Here is a 22,801-nt window from a genome sequence, read left to right on the forward strand (position 1 = left end):
TATATCCTGTCACAGCTACAGGAATTCTGGGAACAGGGAATCCTCCAGCTCTTTAAAACAATGGGAAAGTTGTGTTAAGGCACCGGGTGATTAGTTTTGAATAAAGGCTTCAATTGTACCCATAGTGTTGTTTCGTACCTTTTCTTTCGAACTTCCCTCATGTATTAATAATTTTTAAGGTGTCCACAAAAATACGATCAGTTTAGCTGAGTACGTGTTGGCAGTCCTGTTCGTTCAATTTGACTCTCAAATATATGGATTATTTTTCCTTTCGTAAAGACGAGGTTCTTTAGGTACAGCGCATTACCTTAGTTGGTAAAAGACCGAGGAGAAAAAATTGACCAAAGCATCGAAACGGAACACTGTATTAATTAGTACTGTTACCAATACACCACCCCTCTCCTCCACTCACATTCCTGACAGACTCCAACTGCCATATTTAAAACAGCTTCAAACGTCTTATTACTGTACAGATGACTGAATGAGTTAAATATTTGAAGTTAATCATGAAAAACCTTTATGGTCGAAGTAGCAAAACCCTAATTATGTTGATTTTATTACTTTCGGATAATTCACACATAGATGAATGAAAAAGTTCAGTGAAGGTTTGAAATTGTGAATCAAGTCTGTTTGAAAACGCTAAGTGCTCTCATCCCCAAATACTGCATGAATATAATTTGCGTAATATGCTCACCGTGAATTGTGCTGCCTCCAGACATGTACACTGTTCCTGACTTTAATACTTAATTAAACCTGTAACGTCAGATTATATTTCTAAATGAGCAGCTTATGACAGCAGTTTTAATTTCTTATATTTGGTCAATAACTATACGAAATATTGCAAATCAAATTTTGTCTCCTCTGGAATATTTCAGCTAGGCAACGTGCACTTGACACTGCACACCATCATAGCCGTTTAGCAATGTAGTTTTATGCCATTTATCGACAAGTTCAAGTCTATAAAAACAAACAAACAAACACACACACACACACACACACACACACACACACACACACACACAGAGAGAGAGAGAGAGAGAGAGAGAGAGAGAGAGAGAGAGAGAGAAAGAGAAAGAGAGAAGGGTGGGGGGGGGAGGAGGAGGAGAGAGAGGGGAGCAGGTGAAAAATACCCTTTTATGGGATACAGTCACCACTATTACGTCGAAAGACAGAGGGGTGTAAACGACGTACGTGCCTATTACAAACTGGAGACTCTAAGAAAATAAAACGAGATCGGGTGAGTGAATCAGCAACGCATACGCGATGACGTACGAGAAACAGAGCGGTTTAAATTCACGACACTCCATGCTGTTTCAAGTTTTCCGCAGTTTCCCAATATACTTTAGTCGAATACTGAAACTGTTTCTTTTAAAAAAGTCAGTCCTTAATTGCACCCTTGTATAGTACGAGTTAGTGGTCTGTCTCATGACGTCCCATCGCATACATTCACATACACACATACGCATCTTTAACGCATGGGCTTTAAAAAAATAAAAAAACACGGCGTACAATTCCTCAGAAAAAAGAAAATTTTGTGAAGGAGGGGGCCAGGACATGTATGGAAGATGAAATAAAACGAACGGCGTGAATTTCTTGTATACTGCATTCCCACATTGGAAACCGAGCAGGGAAAGGGAGAAAAAAAGAAAAGAAAAAAAGGGGTGGGGGCTGCTGTCGCAGTCAGAAAGGCGTCTGAGCCAGCAGTCCACAAGTATGAATTTACCATGTCCAATTGCGTCGCACAGAGTCTGCTGTTGGGCGAAATGAGGGCTGTGAGTTGTCTACAATTTCGAGGCAATCTCTCTGTCTAGCATAAACGAAGCGTTGCAAATACTTTGATTACTGGAATGAACAAAGAAGAACACGGCAGTCAGACAGGTGGTCTCAAAGTTGAGGCGCTAGTACGTGTGTCTTGAACGAATTCGCAGGTACCTTTGCGAGCTAGCAACGACACGGTGTTTACATGGACAGTAAAGCTCAGCATTAAAAGGGTAGCTCTTGGCGTTAACCAGGAAACTTCCGGACTCGCTGCTCGCCTCTTAGTGAGAAGCAGGATGAGTCGCTGAACACCACACAGTCTTCTTCTGTCCATGACACACTGATAAGACGCCGCTCCAAGCTCCGACATGTATATAGGCTTAAGCCCTCGCATTGTAAACGTCTGGCAATGGCGCCATTGCGCTGCTCTATAGATAACTGGAACAATGATCATTCATAGCCTGTTGGACATCCCTCCTGTGCATTCTGAGCGTCACCTTCCAGTGGACGGAATAAGACTTCCACTTTCAAAGCTCTTGCCATGGTGGAAGCATCACCAATAATGCAATAAACTCTCATAAGAACCAGTCAACCACGCTTAATGATAAATACGGGCGAACGATCTACGGTCAGGTGGTGTGAAAGAAATTATTGAAGCCTATCCCGATGTAGAAACTATCCTCCAAGATTGAAACAGTAGCATCGACTCCCTGGAAATTGTTGTATTTGGTGAAACACCAGCATCGACTTCTTGGTGATTACCGAATGTGTAGAAACGTACCATTCTCTAATATGATTCACAACACAAAAAGTAGCAAGGTTATGTTTAGATGAGTAAACACCATGTTTTTGTAGTGACAACGGTAACTGCTGTGTGACTTTTACTGACGTGGGTTCTCGTTCTCGTTCTCGTTCTCTCTCTCTCTCTCTCTCTCTCTCTCTCTCTCTCAGATATTAGGAAGTGTAAAAACCACATGGAATATAATATGTGTAGAGGTTGGCAGGGGAAGATAAAAGCGAAAGAGGAAAAGGAACGTGGGTAAGTCAGATTTATGAAGGAATTAGAAATTCTATGAAATGACACTCGTCTAGACATAATCAGCATAAGGAACAGGTCTTAGGTCTTTAGGCATGTTGCGGCCCCTTACAGGTCCTGACTTCTCTTCCAGGGCAGTCCCTATATTCAACAAACTACTGGTTCGTGTTGCCAAGTTGTTTTGGCTACCCTAGACGGAGATGGTAAAGAGTCCAGAGATAAGTTTCCTTTAATTTACGTCTATGGTCACAAACTGTTTGATAACAGATTACCGGTTTCGGTCTTTAATGACCATTACCAGATCTGTTTCATAAAAACAAAGTCCTAATGTACTGCAGCCATAGGACTTTGTTTTTATGAAACAGATCTGATGATGGTCATTAATGACCGAAACCGGTAATCTGTTATCAAACAGTTTGTGACCATAGACGTAAATTAAACGAAACTTATTACACATACGTGTCACTGTTTTTCGCGACGATGTCGTAGCTTGTGAGTCCAGAGATAGTTGGAAGGTGCCCACCTAATACCTAAATAAACTTTGATGTAGGGATCTTGTAATTGATGATATGTGTAAGCCCACAGATGTAAACTCCCAGACTTGCGCAATGATTTTGTTGTCAATAACAATTTTTGCTCTTGTTATGTTTACGTTTTCTTCATTGACATTTTCGTATCACTGCTTGGCAATCGCCATTGTTCTTTATCCTCTGAACTATCTGTAATAAGATGATCATTCATAGATAATACTGTTGTAAGGATATTATAACGTATTATACGAGCATACGGTTTCTTTAAATACACTGTAAGACAGAAAATATGACGTTCCACGAAGGATTTATCCGAATGAAATGGAAATCGGTAGATGTGATGTACATGTACGAACAAACAAATAATTACAATTTCAGGAAGATTGGATGATTTATTCCAGAGAAAGAGCTTCACAAATCCACAAGTCACTAACGCGTTGGTTCACCTCTGGCCCTTATGCAGGTAGTTATGCGGTTTGGCACTGATTGACAAGAGTTGAAGGATGTCCTCTTGAGGGATATCGTGCCAAATTTTTTCCAATTTGCACGTTAGACCGTCAAAATCCAGTGCTGGTTTGTGGGCGGTATCCATAAAGCTCCAATGCTCAATTGGGGAGAGATAGGGCGACCTTACTGGCCACACTAGGGTTTGGAAAGCACGAAGAAAAGCAGCAGAAACATTCGCCTAGCGCAGGCGAGCATTATCTTGTTGAAACGTAAGCTCAAGATGGCTTGCCATGAAGAGCAACAAAACAAGGCGTACAATATCATTGACGAACAGTTGTGCTGTAATGGTGCCGTGGATGACAATCAAAGGGGTTCCGCTACGAAAAGAAATGGCACTCCAGACATTACTCCTGGTTGCCGGGCCATATGACCAGCGACAGAGGGGTTGGTATCCCACCGTTGTGCTACCCGTCTCCAGACACGTCTTCGGCCTACTCATTGACTGGAGCAGAATCGTCTTCATTGAAGAGTTCCGCTTCGAATTAAGCCCCGATGTCCAACGACGACGTGTCTGGAGATGCCATAGAGAGCAGTGGACACGAACCTGTCACTCGCTCGCCATATGGCCCGAAAACCACGAGTGATGGTCTGGTGTATCATTTCTTTTCATAGCAGGACCCCTTTGATTGTCATCCACGGTTCCTTTAACAGCACAGCGCCAAGTCGACGATTGCCCAGTTTTGTTGCCCTTCATGGCAAGCCATCCTGCACTTATATTTCAGCAAGATAATGCCTGCTCGCACGCTCCCTTGGCCAGTGAGGCTGTCCCCCAATTGAAACATTTGGAACATAATGGGCAGAATTCTCCAACCAGCTCGGGATTTTGACGTTCTAATGCGCCAACTGAAAAAAAAAATAAAAATTGGCACGGTATCCTTCAGGATGACATCCGACAACTCTGTCAATCAGTGCCATGCCGAATAACTGCTTGCGTAAGGGCCAGAGGTGAACCAACGCGCTATTGAGTTGCTCAATTGGTAAAGATCTTTCTCTTCAATAAATCATCCAACTTTTCTGAATTTCTGATAATTTGTCTACCTTTACATGTACACCACATCTATCTACTTCCGTCCGATTCGGATAATTCCTTCGTGATGCGTCTTATAGTGAAATTTTCCCAACTTGCGATGACTTCCTCCATTTGTCTCTTCAAAAATGTGAGTGACAGAGTGCACATCGTCTGACTTCTTGATTTGTATCAGCTGCGTGTTTGCCACTTTCAAACTGTTGTTATTATTGCAGAATTTCGTCTGCAAAATTAAGATGAACTGGTTAGCCTCGTCTTGTTAAACTACCCGACAGCAGGTCTCTTCCATCTCATTCAAAGGAATTTTTTGTAATAAATAATATTTATTTATGTTGGCAGGTTAATTCTCTTCGTATTTGGTCATCTGTATAACGGTGAAAAATACGGTGAGCACAGAGTCTTGGGCTTCTATTCTTAACGTTCCCATAATTGGTATTGGTCCTTTCTCTACAATTTTTAGCAAATGGATTGTGGCAATAGTTGAGTGACTCTAGCCAACACAACAATGGCAACTAACTGGGAGAGACATACTGGAGGAAAACGGCGGTCTCCCACGGGATGGTTGCTGTGCAGGTACACCCACGAGGACACGCTGGCGCTCCGCAGCCCGCGGTGGCGCCTGTCCGCGATCGATCGCGATTTCCATAAGGGCGCCCCACGCCGCGGCGCGCCCATAACTCTGGCCGGGCCAGTGATCCCGCCGCGGTGAGCCATACATCGGCGCCGCGCTGGCCCTGCCTCGCTCTGGCCGAGGGCGCGGGGCTTGTCATCCGGCGGCCGCACTGCACATTCGCCGTGGCGACCACGCCCTAAGCAGTCTGGCCAGTAACCACTGCAGGTCGTTCAGCTGGCGGAAGTACTCAAGAACCGTACATAAACAAACACTGAAACACGTCATCTTAATCCTCTCATGCTCCACATTCCTGTAGGGCAGAGATTGTTGGGACATTTGAGAGGTACTGCCGGAGGTGGCAATTGATAACGTGGACTGCCAGCTGAAACGAAACATGTACCAAACATGCCTTAAAAACAGAGTAAAATAAGTACCATTAGCTTTCTTTCGGGACAGAATGATGCCTTCTGAATACCTTCTCACAACTACGCAAAGACTGTACTGCGTGCGCATCTCGTACAAAGCCTACACAATACTTCCGAAGCGTTCGGTATGGCACTATTCTGTTCCAGATGAATGCTCGAGGTATTTATGCCACTCTTCTTTTGAGGCACCTGAAGAAGAGACTATACTGTCTTGAAACCGATTGCACACGGTTCGAGCGTCAAAACAAAATGCTTGATTCACAGAGTAAATTCGTGTTAAGTTCCTATGGGATCAGACTGCCGAGGTCATCGGTCCCTAGGTTTACACACTACTTTAACTTACACTACGAAGAACACACACACACACACACACACACACACACACACACACACACACACACACACACATAACCGAGGGAGGACTTGAGCCTTCGATGCGGTGAGCCGCGCGAACCGTGCCAAGGCACCCTAGACCGCGCGGCGATTCGCAGGGGGTGACAAAGAAAATACAATACATTAACCATGTCCAAGAAGCGTAGGTGTTGGCTTGCAAAGCAGCTTCCAGTCATCTCAGAAAGGGTAAATACAGGTCCTTTATGGTTTCAAGCGAATCTTATACCATTCCTCGCGCAATATAGCGGCCAGTTCAGGTTACAATGAGAGAGGTGGATATCGATCACGTACCTTTCTCTCGAAAGTAGACCACAAAGGCACAATAATATGAGATGTAGTGACCGTGGTGGCCAGGGCAGAGGCGACAGTTCATCCTAGTGCTCACTAAACCCGTCCTGGACGATGCAAGCTGTATGAACACGGGCACTGTTCTGACTTTTCGAAGACAAACATTTTACCACGGAATGAACCTGATCAGCCAAAATTGTCACATTATCCTTGGCAGTAATGTGATCTTGGAGAACACATACGTGGCCCAAGAAATAACACATGTGTGATTCTCGGGGCGCCAACTGGGCCAGAAGTTGGAAACAGTGCGAAACAACACTCATCCAACCAAATGACTTTCTCCCATTGCTCCATAGTCCAGGTTTTATAGCTTCGGCACAATATTTTCTTCTTATGGGCGTCTGCATCACTGACGAGTGGTTTTGGAATCCCAGCTCACCCTACAATTCCCTGCTTCTGGAGCTCCCTTCCTGTTGTTTTGGCGCCGATAGGATTCGCAAGTGCGACATTCACTTTTGCAGTGACTTTTCTAGCTGTCGTCCTCTTATTTTTCGTCACAATCCTCTTCAATCACCGTCCGTCAAGATCACTAAACATACAGTTTCATCGACATTGTCACTTACGGATGATGTTTTTCCGCCTTCCCTGCATGCGAGATAAATCTTCGATACCGTGCCTCTTGAAACAACAAATACTTCGGCTGCCTTTGTTCCGGGAGTACCCACCACAAGATCACCAGCAAATTGCCCACGTTCGAAATCACTTAGTTCCGACATAATGCACCCACAACTACACTGAACACTGTTCTGACCAGGACTGACACTTGAAACGTATTGAGGGCATCGCACAGGTGCTTTTCGTGGTAAAAAACAACAGACTTGGCTAGCATCAGCATTTACGAGGTGTGTGAGAAAAGTAATGAGAGTGGTTTACTACTTACATACGTTTTATTTTTTTTCAAACAACGATACTGTCCCCGTCAAAGTAGTTCCCTTCGTCAGCTATACATCGGCGGAGTCGTATATTCCGCCTTCTTACCAGCGCAGAAAGGCTTCAACTGGTAAAACCTTTAACATGTCGGTCACACTCTTTTAGATGTTCCCCATAGTCCCAAAACAATATCCTTTTAAGACATTTATGAATTACGGGAAAAGAAAAATGTTATAAGGACTGAGACCAGGTAAATAGGTGCTCTGGAACAACAGGAATGCCTTTTGAGGCAAAAAACTCCTTGATGGAAGGGGCCACGTGGCATGGGGTGTTGTCAACATGCAGCATCCACTTGTCTGCAATGTGCAAAACTTCGGTCAAAATCTGATGTACGGTGAAAGTGTTTAACACGTCACACATCATCGTTAGTGTCAAACGTCAAAAAATGGCTCTGAGCACTATTGGACTTTACTGCTGTTGTTATCAGTCCCCTAGAACGTAGAACTACTTAAACCTAACTAACCTAAGGACAACACACACATCCATGCCCGAAGCAGGATTCGAACCTGCGACCCTAGCGGTCGCGCGGCTCCAGACTGTTGCGCCTAGAACCGCTCGCCCACTCTGGCCGGCGTTAAACGTCAGTCTGATCTCACAAGAGCACGCACACATTCGATGTTTTTCTCGGTTTTCGAAGTTGAAAGTCTCCTTGGGCGAGTTTTATCTTCAAAGTTTACTCGGCCTTCCAAAACTGATATGTGCCAGCGATATAGTTGTACTATTGATAAGGAATGTTTCACATAGGTCTGTTTCAACTTCCCAAAGGTCACACTCGCGGATTCCCCAAGTTTAACACAAAACTTGATGGTATAAATGTGCTCTAAATCCCGCTGTTCTATTTTCGTGACATACAACAAAAACACGTCCTGATGACGCTCTCAAAAATCACGTGATGGCCGTACAGAACTGAAACTCGCACTGAGCATCTGGAAGGGATGAACACGCCGGTCCGCCGGCCGGAGTGGCCGTGCGGTTCTAGTCGCTACAGTCTGGAACCGAGCGACCGCTACGGTCGCAGGTTCGAATCCTGCCTCGGGCATGGATGTGTGTGATGTCCTTAGGTTAGTTAGGTTTAAATAGTTCTAAGTTCTAGGCGACTGATGACCTCAGAAGTTAAGTTGCATAGTGCTCAGAGCCATTTGATCATTTTTTGAACACACCGGTCCACACACGTAGAACAACAAAGCGTTGCTCGGCTCACAATGTTGTCAGTCTCATTACTTTTCTCACACACCTCGTATCTTCAAGCACGCATTTCTCGAGATATTCCCTTATTTTTGTCCATCATCATGTATCAAACAGTTCAAATGGCTCTGAGCACTGTGGGACTTAACTTCTGAGGTCAGCAGTCCCCGAGAACTTAGAACTACTTAAACCTAACTAACCTAAGGACATCACACACATCCATGCCCGAGGCAGGATTCGAACCTGCGACCGTAGAGGTCTCGTGGTTTCAGACTGTAGCGCCTAGGACCGCTCGGCCTCCCCGGCCGGCCGTCATGTATCATGAGTTGACATTATTACTAGAACTTTGACGAAGGGTCACAGAGGCTTGGGAGGGTTGGCGAAAGAAAGTATCACAAGCACACGAACGCTGTAGTGAGCGAAGGGGTATATTCAACCTTGCTCAAAGTTTTTTTCTATCAAAATAACAAATACGACGTGTTTTCGTACAGAGACACTGCCGAAAGTTAAAACTAACGCGCGGAGATAAATAATAGCGGTACTGGCTTTCCCCCATGATAAGCTGGTGTGTGTGTGTGTGTGTGTGTGTGTGTGTGTGTGTGTGTGTGTGTGTGTGTGTGTGCGCGCGTGATGAGATGGTGACTGGTTTCTGCGCAAATCTGGCCGCTTGGCACAGCACACGAAGACCGACGTGCCCTGCGGTAGAAGACGGCGCCGCGCAAAGCGCGTAAAGCTGCTGACGGCGGGTGGGGCCGGAATGGGCTGACGTCTCCTCGCCTCAGTCATGCCAGTTACGTCGGGCAGACACGCGTGTTGCCAGTTCTACCTGGCAGGACCACCACGACGAGAGAGCAGCAAAGAAAACACACAAACACACACACACACACACACACACACACACACACACACACACACACACACACACACTTTATCCAAGCGAACATAAAAGCTTCACAATTAATAATACTGAAACAGCACCGCTCCACCATCAGTGAATAAATTTCGCAACGAGGTGAAACTGAAGAATGGAAAGCAGTGCTGTTACTAGAAGTTGGGACTTTAGTCGAAAAAATAATTTCGGATAGCCACAACTTAGATGGTCTGCGAGAGCACTTTCAGCGATTAGCGTATTACGATGAAGTAAAAACGACAGGGCTAAAAAAATATATGATTGAGAACACTTAACTTCAGAAACTACAACGAATTTCTCGATTCTCTGTTTCTTGTTAGAGCCATTATAAACGTTGTAGTGCACGTAAATTCTCATACGCCGCGGTAGTCCGAACATATTTTGATTTTACCGCTCTCAATATTGGTTCAAATGGCTCTGAGCACTGTGGGACTTAGCAGCTATGGTCATCAGTCCCCTAGAACTTAGAACTACTTAAACCTAACTAACCTAAGGACAGCACACAACACCCAGTCATCACGAGGCAGAGAAAATCCTTGACCCCGCCGGGAATCGAACCCGGGAACCCGGGCGCGGGAAGCGAGAACGCTACCCCACGACCACTCTGAATATTATCATGCTTTTTACAGAGTAGTGATTTCAGGTAATTGCAGACCATAAACGGCGCATACGTCTTAGAAGATTGCTGTTCCCTAGCGGATCTCCAACCAGCCAAAATTTACAAAATTTGATAGGCTAATTCTTGACGAGGTGACGCATCCATCAGTGCAGCCCCGATGTCTGAAATTAATCAACACTGGTCGAAACCTACTGTTTATAGTATTAATTGTGACCTGCACTGACCAATACATACTGTTACAGTAGCGTGGGAATACTCTCCAGATGCTCTTATCTATGAATTGATATTTAGATGAAAACGGAGGTATGATTGTACCTGTGTTTATAATTTTCTTTTGTAAATACACATAGCAGAAGATTCGTGGAGATGGACAGCTTCTTTTATTGAAAGTTGTCGATTATGCATGGTCCAGCCTTGAAACGTTCGTACACAAAAAGCCTAGAATTTGTTGGTTTGTTTTATTACAGCAAGTGTTTCTAGAGATTCTGTACGGCATCTGAAGTACTCACGTGAACATATCACACACAGTAGTGGAACACCCAGTACAACGAAGAGAATTCGTATCGCCACGAGTACACATTCCAATAGAAATAAAGATTTTATGGAACGCAGCAGGAAGGAATATAGTTTGAGGGATCGACGGAGAACTACATAGGGACGTCTGGCTTAAATATAATAAGGAAAACTAATGAAGACTCAGCGAGAAGACTCCCCTCTCCATAACTTCATAGAAACACAACAGTCAATTGCAAAACAGACGCTGTGCAGTTCCTGACATCCGCCGTGAAACTTATCCGAACATAGGGCTGTTTAATAACTAATCGCCTCTGCTGCACATTCTTGTTGAAAATGTTCAAATGACTCTGAGCACTATGGGACTTAACTTCTGAGGTCATCAGTCCCCCTAGAACTTAGAACTACTTAAAATTAACTATCCTAAGGACATCACACACATCCATGCCCGAGGCAGGATTCGAACCTGCGACCGTAGCGGTCGCGCGGTTCCAGACTGTAGCGCCTAGAACCGCTCGGCCACCCCGGCCAGCTCTTGTTTCAAAACATGAAATTTATCCGCTTAAATGTGCTAAATGCTCACTAATGATTCGTTATTCTGTTGCTTCGTTAGTGGAGAAAGCTAACATTCACTCATTTGGAAGTGTTTCATCCGCTAACTAGTTGTGTTTTACAGTAACTAGGTGTCTGCACATTAGACTCCATATCTGCCACCAGGAATACCGCCGATTCTGAAGGATAAAGATGGTTACGAGCCCAAAGAGCAACAGCCTCTGAATTAGCTGCCCCGGATAGTGGATTTCGGCGTCAAGAAACTCGAATGGTCAGTGTCGGCCTCGTCATATTGTCCACATTGCCCTCAGTTAGTTTCCTCTGGTTGAAAACGACGTTTTACGGTACACATGCGAACAAATAGTGGCCAACACACGCAGCAAGTTGTCTAGCAATGTTATTTGAGAACACCTATTCCGACCACAGGGGGCAGCAAGAGTGAGTCGCCGCTCTACGTGGAAATGCATTCTGCCCTAAAAGCACCTCTCAGAACTCGTTATGGGGAGTGTTTCACACGAAGGGCTTTGTTTCCAGAACAGCACTGCACAAATCTGCGGAGACGGGTGATCCTGCACGCAACACGGAAAACAAGATTAGCCTTTCACCCGGAAATACGCGGAAGACACGCCCAGTTACATGGAATGCCCTAACGAAGTTTCACGTTGTCTAATCAGCGAACCAGCAATCGAGAATGACATACATCAGCGCATTTTGGAATCCTTAGCGGCATAAGGTCCATTTCTTTCCATTTTGTTGCGGTTTTATATTCGATCGAGAATGAGACGGCACGTACGCACAATGTGATAAGGATAGACGATGGAAATGACGGGGAGTGATTAATGAAAATACTGGAAACCTTGATTTCGATGCACTAATCGGATGCTGGCACAGGTCTGCGCACGTGCATCTCCCACTTGCTCCATCCCGAGTACTTCGCTGTGCCATTACGTTTGACTGAGAGGAGCAGAAATGTTCAGTGACAATCTGAATGCAACACTGGTTCTCACGATAAAATAGCGCGTGTTCATTGCCCAGTGAACCACGCCGGCCTCGGTGGCCGAGCGGTTCTAGGCGCTCGGTCCGGAACCGTACGACTGCTACGGTCGCAGGTTCGAATCTTGCCTCGGGCATGGATGTGTGTGATGTCCTTAGGTTAGTTAGGTTTAAGTAGTTCTAAGTTCTAGGGGACTGATGACCACCAATGTTAAGTCCCATAGTGCTCAGAGCCATTTGAACCATTTGAAACAGTGAACCACAATTCTGTTTGCGCAAGAGTTTAAGATTGGAAGTCTTTTGACAAAACCTCCAATAAAGCCTGCTGTGCGAAACTCAGTGACAAAGTGGCGCTCTTTAGCGAATAAAAACGTAACTATTCGAAAAAGTATTTGAATACCAGAACGCATTCGTCGAGTGAAGGAAAGCCTTGAACGAAGTCCGACGAAATCAAAACGCCGTTTATCTGCGCAAGAGGGAATTAAGATACGCTGCTGTGCATGAGTTAAGGCGCCCAGGCGAAGTTTCATGTGTTGAGTTCTGCCAATGGTTTCTAAGTTAATTGAAATCAGGACTTTCGGATCTTCAATTTAATCAGCGGAGGCAGTGCTACCTCCTGGCCATTTTGATCCCCTGATCTCTCTTCGTGTGATTTTTACCTATGGGGTAAATTGAAGGGTCTGGTATACTCAAACAGTTCGCATAAAACAGAGGATCCACAACAAAAAACGCCATGGCCGCTATCCCCTAGCCAGAGCTGCTACGCGTGTCTCACAGTTTGATAAACAGAGAACAGCACTGCATCGACGCCAACGTTGGCGATTTCCAGCGTGTTTTGTTATGTTAATTAACATGGGTCAATTTTGGGTCAGTCTCGTTGTAAATATTTTCCGGGACTGTTTTGTTTTGCTCATACTGTATAATAATGGTGGCTTTTCTCACTCACGAACAGGAGTTGAGTATCTTTATCAGTGCTCGAACCATCGTGGTTACAATGGAACAAAACTGTAGTCCCATCCGTTTATCGAAGCGGAAGGTTTACCAGAAGATCAGTAACGGTACTGAGGCTGCAACTGAAAAATGTTCCACGTCTGTGCACTCTCTCTTGCTCTCTATCGAACTGATGCAGACAAATTCTGTGCACAACCTACGTGCTCTCATAGATCGATTATTAGTGTGGCTCCGAAACCTGTGTTAGGCAGGGTACGTTAACGCCGATTGTATGACTTTTGTTTTGTAAGGGCACAGCTCACTGACATATCATTTACAAATAAAGGGAATTTGTAACGTGTCCTTTACAACCTTGTAGGGACAGGCTGCCGGAAGAGTAATTATTCGATCTGCATATTCGATCTGTATTTCATTCTGTATTTACATGCCGTGAGTTTGAAATTTCACGGAATGTTTTTACTCCCGCCCGCCCTAGATGGTCGCACCAGCGCGGGTCACGCACCGCAGATTCGCCAGCGGGCGTTCGGTGTCGGCACACTGGTGGAGGCAGCGCCACGCCGAGCCTTGCAGCTGCGGCGCGACACAGTGGCCAATGGGCTGGTGATACGACTTTGAAGCAACAACAACCTGAAGAGGAGCGGAGAAGACCGTGCGTGCGGTACCTGCCACTCAGGGTGTGCTCTCTCTCTTTCTCTCATTTTTACTTTCACCTCCTTGGGGAAGTGTATGGATGAGTTTGTAGCCCGTTGGCTTTTACTCCACAATGTGTGTTGTGTGTGTGTGTGCGTGATTATCTTTGATTGTTTTGGCTGTGTATTGTGCTGGTATCATGTACTTGCCTGAGGTTGGCGATATGGTGGGTATTTTAAGGATTAAGGATTCTTATTAGGACTTGGAGATTTTGGGATTTTTCTCTTCGACTTAGTCGTCGAAGATCCTCATAGTGCGTTTGTGCTTATCACGGGACATGTCATACCGACCTAAGGAGTGGATGAGGTTATTTCCAGATCTGGAAGAGCTCTCGTGGAAAGCCCTTGCCAGATCTTGGAATCAGGGTGTGCCGCAGGGTCCTGTTTACCACTCGGAGTCCCTGAGCCGCCCAGTAGTGGAGTCTGGGAAGAAGGCTAGAGAGTGGCTGCGGCCAGGCGACAGTAGCTGGACTTGGTATCCGTGCTTGTCTTCTGTTACTGGCGTGGCTGGCCAGGGGTTGGCTGCGGTCGTCAGCCGAGGGTGTTGCACTCGAGTGGGCATTCGGTTTACACCGATGAAACGAGGCTGACATTTGAGGAGGAGTGCAGTTCCGTGGAGTCGGAGAGGCCTGTGGTGGCAGCGGAGCGGTGGTAATGCAACGGTCAACACGGTCTGTGACCGGCTGTCACGCGGATTTCGTTTGGCTGGAGCAGCAGTTTCCTCCGTAAGTCCACACGATACACCAGCTGGGAAACAGGAAGAAACTGCGGAAGGGGTTTCCGTTACGACGGTTCTAAAACAGGGCCTAGGAGTGCTTTATGTCGTTGACTGTTCCCAAAACTGTATGTAAGCTGCAGGATTTGAACTCACAAAACTCAGAGGAACCATGTTGACCCTGTATTGACAGAGCTTGAATTGAAAACGCACGGCGAGGCTCTCCTATGTTCAATTGCGTAATTCTATCTGCAGTTTATTCTTGATTGTACGAGGTGGCTCACGAAATGTGGCACCATTTGTTTCGTACGTAATTTGGGTCGCACTAGATATTCCGTTCAGCATATCATCAGCTATAGCTGTAGAACTTGGAGAAACAATCGGGTTACGAAATGATGCATAATTCACGATGCCGTCGCTAGGAGACTAGCGTCTACAACATGTCCGACAATGGAAGACTAACAACGCAGCAGCGCTCGACAATTGTCACTTTTTCACGGAACTAAGTCCTGTTGCGAGTCAGGGGCGGTTTCCACAAATGGTTCAAATGGCTCTGAGCACTATGGGGCTTAACATCGGAGGTCATCAGTCCCCTAGAACTTAGAACTACTTAAACCTAACTAACCTAAGGACATCACACACATCAATGCCTACGACCGTAGCGGCCGCGCGGTTGCAGACTGAAGCGCCTAGAAGCGCTCGGCCACTCCGGCCGGCGACAACAGTTTCAACACACGGTGGGCCCCTTAACAAGGAAATCAGCCACAGACTGTATGATCAATCTGTACGGGAAGGATCAATATTGCAAGCGGAACATCATTCGTCGGAGGTTAACGAATCTGTAAGAGTTTCTCCACAGATAATTCCTGGCAAATCGAGCAGAAAGGCAGCAGTGCAACTAGGCATATCCAGACGCCCCGTTCAACAATTCCTTAAAAGTGACCTTCGGATGTACCCGTACGAGATCACCTCTGCTCAGAAGCTCACTGCAGAACGCAAGCGGCAGAGACTACTCGTTTTCCGCTGGACGGAGGATAGGGAACAACCTCCCAAAAATGTTTGATTTTCAGACGAGGTAAACTACACTTCGATGTTGCGGTTAACAAACAAATGTACGCTTTTGGGCTACTGAAATTCCACAAGTGCTTCATGAACGACATCATCATGTTCTGATGATTACTGTGTGGGTCGCGATTTCCAGCCACTGACTTATTGGGCCTTGAAGAAACTGTAAACAGTGTGCGTTATGCGAGCATGCTCCGCAGTAACTTCTTTCCACAGCTTGTTATTACATTGGTGTTCAACACTCAGTGATTCACGCAACATGGAGAAAGGCTACAGAATGCAAACTCTATGTTGGATTTCCTATATGAAAGTTTCGACATGCGGGGCATTTCACTCATACTTCCAGGTCGATTCAGTGAGAACCATTTTGGCCATCATTGGTCCAGACCGCAAACCATGTGAGATCCATCTTAGGCGGTACCTAAAGGAAACGATTTTCCCGAAACGTCCATACGATTATTCTCCAGGCCTGTAGCGAAATCACGGAAGACATATGCCGCAGGGTTATCGGTAACATCAGTGTTCTTGTGAAGGAAGTTAGGAATCGAAGTGGGGGACATATTGAGCAATTATCCACTCAGTATTTACAGCCGCGGGCTCTTCGCCCTGTATCAGACCGCGGAGTACATCCAGCGACACAGACTTTTCAATTGTGTCCTCTGCTCAGACTCACTCAGCGCGCTTCAAAGTCTATGTGCGCCGTACAGCGCCCATCCCTTAGTGCATCGGGTCCAGGAAAATTGTCACTTGCTCGCTCTTGGTGGAGCCACTGTGCTGTTTATGTGGGTTCCTGGTCATGTCGGTCTGCCAGGAAACGAGGCTGCTGACGCTGCTGCCAAGGCTGCAGTCCTCGTACCCCAGCCCTCTAGTTCCTATATTCCCTCCAATGCCGTCTGTCAGGAGGTGGGGTCCCTTTGGCATCGCCAATGGTCCTCCCTTCACGGGGATAAGCTCAGGATTACTAAGCCTCTCCCAGCGGCTTGGACGACCTCCTCTCGGCCCTCCTGCCAGGAGGAGGGAATTTTAACTAGGCTGCATATTGGGCACTGCCTTTTCAGCCATTGTCATTTGATAAGTGACGCTACCCCACCATTTTGTACACATTGCGCCCAAGTTTTAACTGTCCACCACTTCCATATGGAATGTCCATTTTTTAACGGTTTACGTTTCCGCCTGGGTTTGCCTTCTGAATTATCGGCCGTTTTAGCAAATGACGCGCGGGCTGTCGACCACGTTTTACTTTTTATCCGCCAAAGCAATATGGCGAAGGCCATTTAATTTTTAGTTTTGGACTTCCGTTTCTGTATGGTGTCTTTGTTAGCCCTTTTTCCACGTGCCTGTTTTTAGCTGTTTTCTATTATGTTAACTGGTTTTTTAACTCCTCTCTGTCTTCGTGTTCTATAGTTTTGACTTGGGCGCGTACGACCCCAGTTGTTTTTTGCGCCCTAAAGCAAAGCAAAACAAAACCAAAACCAAAACAGAGTGTCTTCCATGGCAGTATATGTTCCTCTGAGTTCGTCTTGACATAAGATGTTTATTCAAAAACAAAATGGCGACACATTTCGTGCGCCTGCCTGTATGTTGGCTTGTTGCGTCAGTGTAGGTTGTGTTGTTCAGACGTGTTTCTGTCCGGTGTGTGGTTAAGGTGTTGTTTGGAGTTGAGAGTTGTATTCTCTGATAAGCTAGCGTAGGCGTGCAATATTGTTTCTTTCCCACTTATATATGTAGCTAGTTTCTGCGGGCTGATGCCATATTTCTGAAGAATAATATGCATACATGTACTGTTGCATGTTCTTAGTGCCTTCTTTGAAGCTTTCATTATTTTATTACTGTCGGGAGAATGTTTTTTAAAAAAATTATGTTTCATTTGAAATTAATTGAATTGAAGGTAGAAGTGTTTGCCTGGTTTATTTATGTATGCGCTCTGGCACTGTAAATTCTTGTTACTAAAACAAACCACGTGGTCAAAAGCCCATGTTTATACACTCCTCCGCCAAATACCACTCCCACCGAAACGCTGTACTAGAAACAATTATACGTTTATAAATTGCGATGTCAGAGACAGCCGTAGTCACTGAGACGAGCAGAAGCAACAGAGGAATTTTCAGAAGACTGCACAGGAGCTGAGCTACACTTCGCCGTTAGCATTTGGAGTATAGGCTTGGGTTCCCTGTGCCATGTGGTTTGCAAACTTCAGTTATGACTTGATTTTTCCGAATGGCATCAGTGAATACGGGGTGTATTTTAGCTGTAGAAGGGGCGAACCAATAACAATGACTATCGCTAGGAAACAGGCCCATTATTCAGCAGCCACACCGCGGATTGGCTGAGAGGCTTCAAACGGGAAAAAAACTGGGAGATGCTCTGACGTTGCGAAATAGAGGATCTGTTTGCTGACTTTTATAGAGGCAAGAAGGTATGGCAGGTTACTCGCAGTCAGCCTGGTATTATTCAGCAGGAATTGCTAGTTGCTGCTCGAAGAAACCGTTATCTGGTACAACGGTCAGCCGCAGTGTGATTTCTTTTTTATTCACGGGGAGGGGTGCGAGGTGCTCCTTTCTGCGAATGACAGCCTCCGCCTCAGAATTTCAACATAGATACCGTTAAAGTACGAATACATAGAACGAAGTTTAAATGATTCGTACAGAGCTGACGCACGTTTGTTTCCATCGTTAAGGTAGCGTGATGAGTGCAACTACACGAAGGGTATCGGGCTTCAGAACTACAAGTAAAATAAAGAATTTTTATATCAGAGACAAACGATGACAAACGCAAAAAAAATTAAAGATTGGATGTTGCTATCAGTCCCGATTTTTGTTAAATATATTTAAAACCGATGCATTTACAGCTTCACCTAGTTACATTTTCACGCTCTGTGTGCAACATTTTGATTAAAACTCTACAATAATTAATAATCTTGATAGCACAGAAGAATTAGTGCCAAAATGTGTACGATTTGTAATGGAGGTTGATGCTGTTAGTAATGTACTGCAGAGTTATAGCTCAATTTCATATTATTGTGCATATCAGTGCAGCATTATACTATTATTACCCTACACCCGGATGTCGTGCAGAACCATTAATTCACTGTTCTTCTGGCATCTAATATTCATCCACACTATTGAGTAAAGCAGTTAAGCACAAGTAAAATGGTTCAAATGGCTCTGAGCACTATGGGACTTAACTTCTGAGGTCATCAGTCCCCTTGAACTTAGAACTACTTAAACCTAACCTAAGGACATTTCACACATCCATGCCCGAGGCAGGATTCGAACCTGCGACCGTAGCGGTCGCGCGGTTCCAGACTGTAGCGCCTAGAACCGCTCGGTCACTACGGCCGGCTAAGCGCAAGGAAAAGTGAAGGTATAAGGTATTAGTAGGCTCTACACACCACGATGTAGGTATCATCACTTTATGGCTAGAAATATTCACAATTGCGACTTGTCTCTGTTAAGGAGTGATGCTAATCATTATGTGATCGACACACATCAGTCGTTTGCTTCATATAACTTACTCTGTTCTAGTAAAAACAGATTTTTTTCCTGCGCACGCACTGGTACATCCCATTTTCGAATTGTCAGAGTTGTGTTTTGAATAACAACTTAGAACTGGTGAAGATGCGTTGTTTTTGAAAGAAAGAAGAGGAGAAAACTTCGCTCTAGCACTCACATTACTCTTTTCCAATCGCACCACGGAGGCTGCCGATCTTAGCGACCCAATCCAACCAACAGTTAACAAGCAACAGTGGTCTGAGTCACTGCCGTCAGAATTGGGGCTAAACCCAGAACACTGGCGCACAGTTTGGTGATCAGAAACTGTGGACCACCGTCTCTCCTCGAAGTTTGTTCCAGGACCAGGACTCGAACCGCCCAGCTCCGGACCGAGCGCCGTCCCAGGCGGTAATCGGGCGGAGAGCCGGGCCACCCCGGTGCGGTTTCCGGCGGCGAGTGCCTCGGCGTGACTCAGCGTGCGGCAATGCAGCCGGGACCCGGAGACCGCGACAGGTAGCAGCACCCAGTCTGCCCTTGACCGCCGGACTCTCCGTCGCTTCACCTGCATTTGCGTCCCACATTCTGCAACCGCAATCACCGCCCACGCCACAACACGTTCTGTTTACATTGCATTACTTCGTCAGACACTAGATTCCTCCCCAAACTTGCATCAAGTTCCGCAACACTTTCCACCCATCTAACGCCAAATACACTGAAGCGCATGCATATTCACATATAGAGATACGTAAACTGGCAGAATACCGCGCTGCGGTAGGCAACGCCTATATAAGACAAGTCTCTGGCGCACTTGTTAGATCGGTTAATGCAATTGCAGTGGCAGCTTATCAAGATTCGAGTGAGTTTGAACTTGGTGTTATAGTCGGCGCACGAGCGACGGGACACAGCATCGCCGCGGGTAACGATGAAGTGGGGATTTTCCTGTACGACCATTTCACGAGTGTGCCGTGAATATCAGGAATCCGCTAAAATATCAAATTTCTGACATCGCTGCGGCCGGGAATAGATCCTGCCAGAATGGGACCAACGACGACTGAAGAGAATCGTTCAACGTGACAGGAATGCAACCCTTCCGCAAATTGCTGCAGATTTCAGTGCTGTGCCATCAACAAGTGTCAGCGTGCGAACCACTCGACGAAACATCCTCGATATGGGCCTTTCGGAGCCGAAGGCCCACTCTTGTACCCTTGATGACTGCACGACGCAAACCTTAACGCCTCGCACGGGCCCGTCAACACAGGCATTGGACTTTTGATGACTGGAAACATGTTGGCTGGTCGGACGAGTCTCGTTTCAAATTGTATCGAACGAATGGACTTGTACGGGTATGGAGACAACTTCATTAATCCATGGACCTTGCATCTCAACAGGGGACTGTTTAAGCTGGTGAAGGCTCTGTAGCGGTGTGGGGCGTGTGCACTTGGGATGATGTGGGACCCCCGATAAGTCTAGATACGATTCTGACATGTGACATGTACTTAAGCATCCTGTCTGATCACATGCATCCATTCATGCCCATTGTGCATTCCGACTGACTTGCGCAATTCCAGCAGGATAATGTGACACCTCATACATCCAGAACTGATACAGAATGCCTCCAGGGACACTCTTCTGAGCTTAAACGCTTCCGCTGACCACCATACTTCCCAGACATAAATATTACTGAGCGTATCTGGGATGCCTTACAACGTGCTATTCAGAAGAGATCTCCGCCCCTTCGTACCCTTACGGATTTATGTACAGCTTTGCAGGATTCATGGTGTCATTTCCCTCCAGCACTACATCAGACATTAGCCGAGTCTATGCCACGTCATGTTGTGTCACTTCTGCGTGTTCGCGGGGGCCCTACACGATATTAGCCAGGTGTACCAGTTTCTTTGCCTCTTCAGTGTATGATGAACTGTCTTAAGTTACGTTAAACGTTTTCACTCAGTGAGTTGTGCTAGGTTTAGTTTTGACATCGAATGTATCTGAACTTGGAATAAATTGATGATATACTGCCACGGCTTCGCTATGGACTAAAGGTGGTTGCTGTGACAAACAAAACAGGTAATACAGTGTAATAAATGTGCGATTTTGTCCGTTAAATGGATATTTTAAAAAAGGACAGAACAAAATAACGATAGATTTCTCCATCGCGACATAATATAGTGCAGTACAAGTGTTATTTCCACATCTCATGAGCATATATTCCTTTAGCTCTCTCTCTCTCTCTCTCTCTCTCTCTCTCTCTCTCTCTCTCTCTCTTATCCTTGTTGACATTTTTTTCTTCAGGCTGAAACTTGACTTTATTCCGATACCCATCTCCACATCGCGATTCCCTTTTTCTCTACCATTCTAGTCGTCCGTCACTGCAATGTGACAGTTGCCTCTAACGAACGAATTACTTGTTCACCGTACAAATATCTATTTCTAATTGTCTCCTTTTTTCCTTAGGTGACGACTTAACCACGCAATAATTTTGTAATTAAGTCTGTCCAGTTCTGTTCTAACAACCGTTATTTTAACTGTTGTTGCTTACAAAATATGATTATTGTTTGATAATGTGTTGCTCCTTATCTTTTCGAAATTTTTTCCAGAATGATTATCAGTATATATTCCTGTAACTACATCTACCTAAACATTTTTCCAAAAAATTCCGATTTCCATTAGACCACCCTGCAAACATTTTATTTTCAATCTGTTTTCCTCTTCTTTGCAATACATTTTTGGAGTACGTCGACGCACAGGGCAGACTTTTTATACAACTTTCAAATTCGTAAGATTTTATGTCCGACTTTCAGTCCGCATTTTGTTTATTTATTTATTTTTGCTGACTTTAACAGCAAGGGTTTCCTTTCAAATAGTCGTAACAGTTCGACGACATATTTTTGGATGAATGACAAAGCGAGGACACTGACATTATTTCTGCCTGAATGGTAATATTCTTTTACTGAAGGATTAACAGTGATGTAACACTGCATTCTTTACCTGCTGTAGAAGCAGCCGAATTATCAACAAAGAAAGAAATACGTTGTAAAGAAATTATTAGAACAAAGATGGTGCCTTGATGTGGAAGACAGCATCTGCTCTGTATTTATTTATGCATTTTCACAGATGGAAAAATTTGGAATTTCAGGTGCTCATTTATTCCTAATCAGATGTCTTTAGTGTGTTGGCATTACAATATACACTCCTGGAAATTGAAATAAGAACACCGTGAATTCATTGTCCCAGGAAGGGGAAACTTTATTGACACATTCCTGGGGTCAGATACATCACATGATCACACTGACAGAACCACAGGCACATAGACACAGGCAACAGAGCATGCACAATGTCGGCACTAGTACAGTGTATATCCACCTTTCGCAGCAATGCAGGCTGCTATTCTCCCATGGAGACGATCGTAGAGATGCTGGATGTAGTCCTGTGGAACGGCTTGCCATGCCATTTCCACCTGGCGCCTCAGTTGGACCAGCGTTCGTGCTGGACGTGCAGACCGCGTGAGACGACGCTTCATCCAGTCCCAAACATGCTCAATGGGGGACAGA

This window comes from Schistocerca americana, chromosome 1, assembly GCF_021461395.2.
Source record: "Schistocerca americana isolate TAMUIC-IGC-003095 chromosome 1, iqSchAmer2.1, whole genome shotgun sequence".
Taxonomy (NCBI): Eukaryota; Metazoa; Arthropoda; class Insecta; order Orthoptera; family Acrididae; genus Schistocerca; species Schistocerca americana.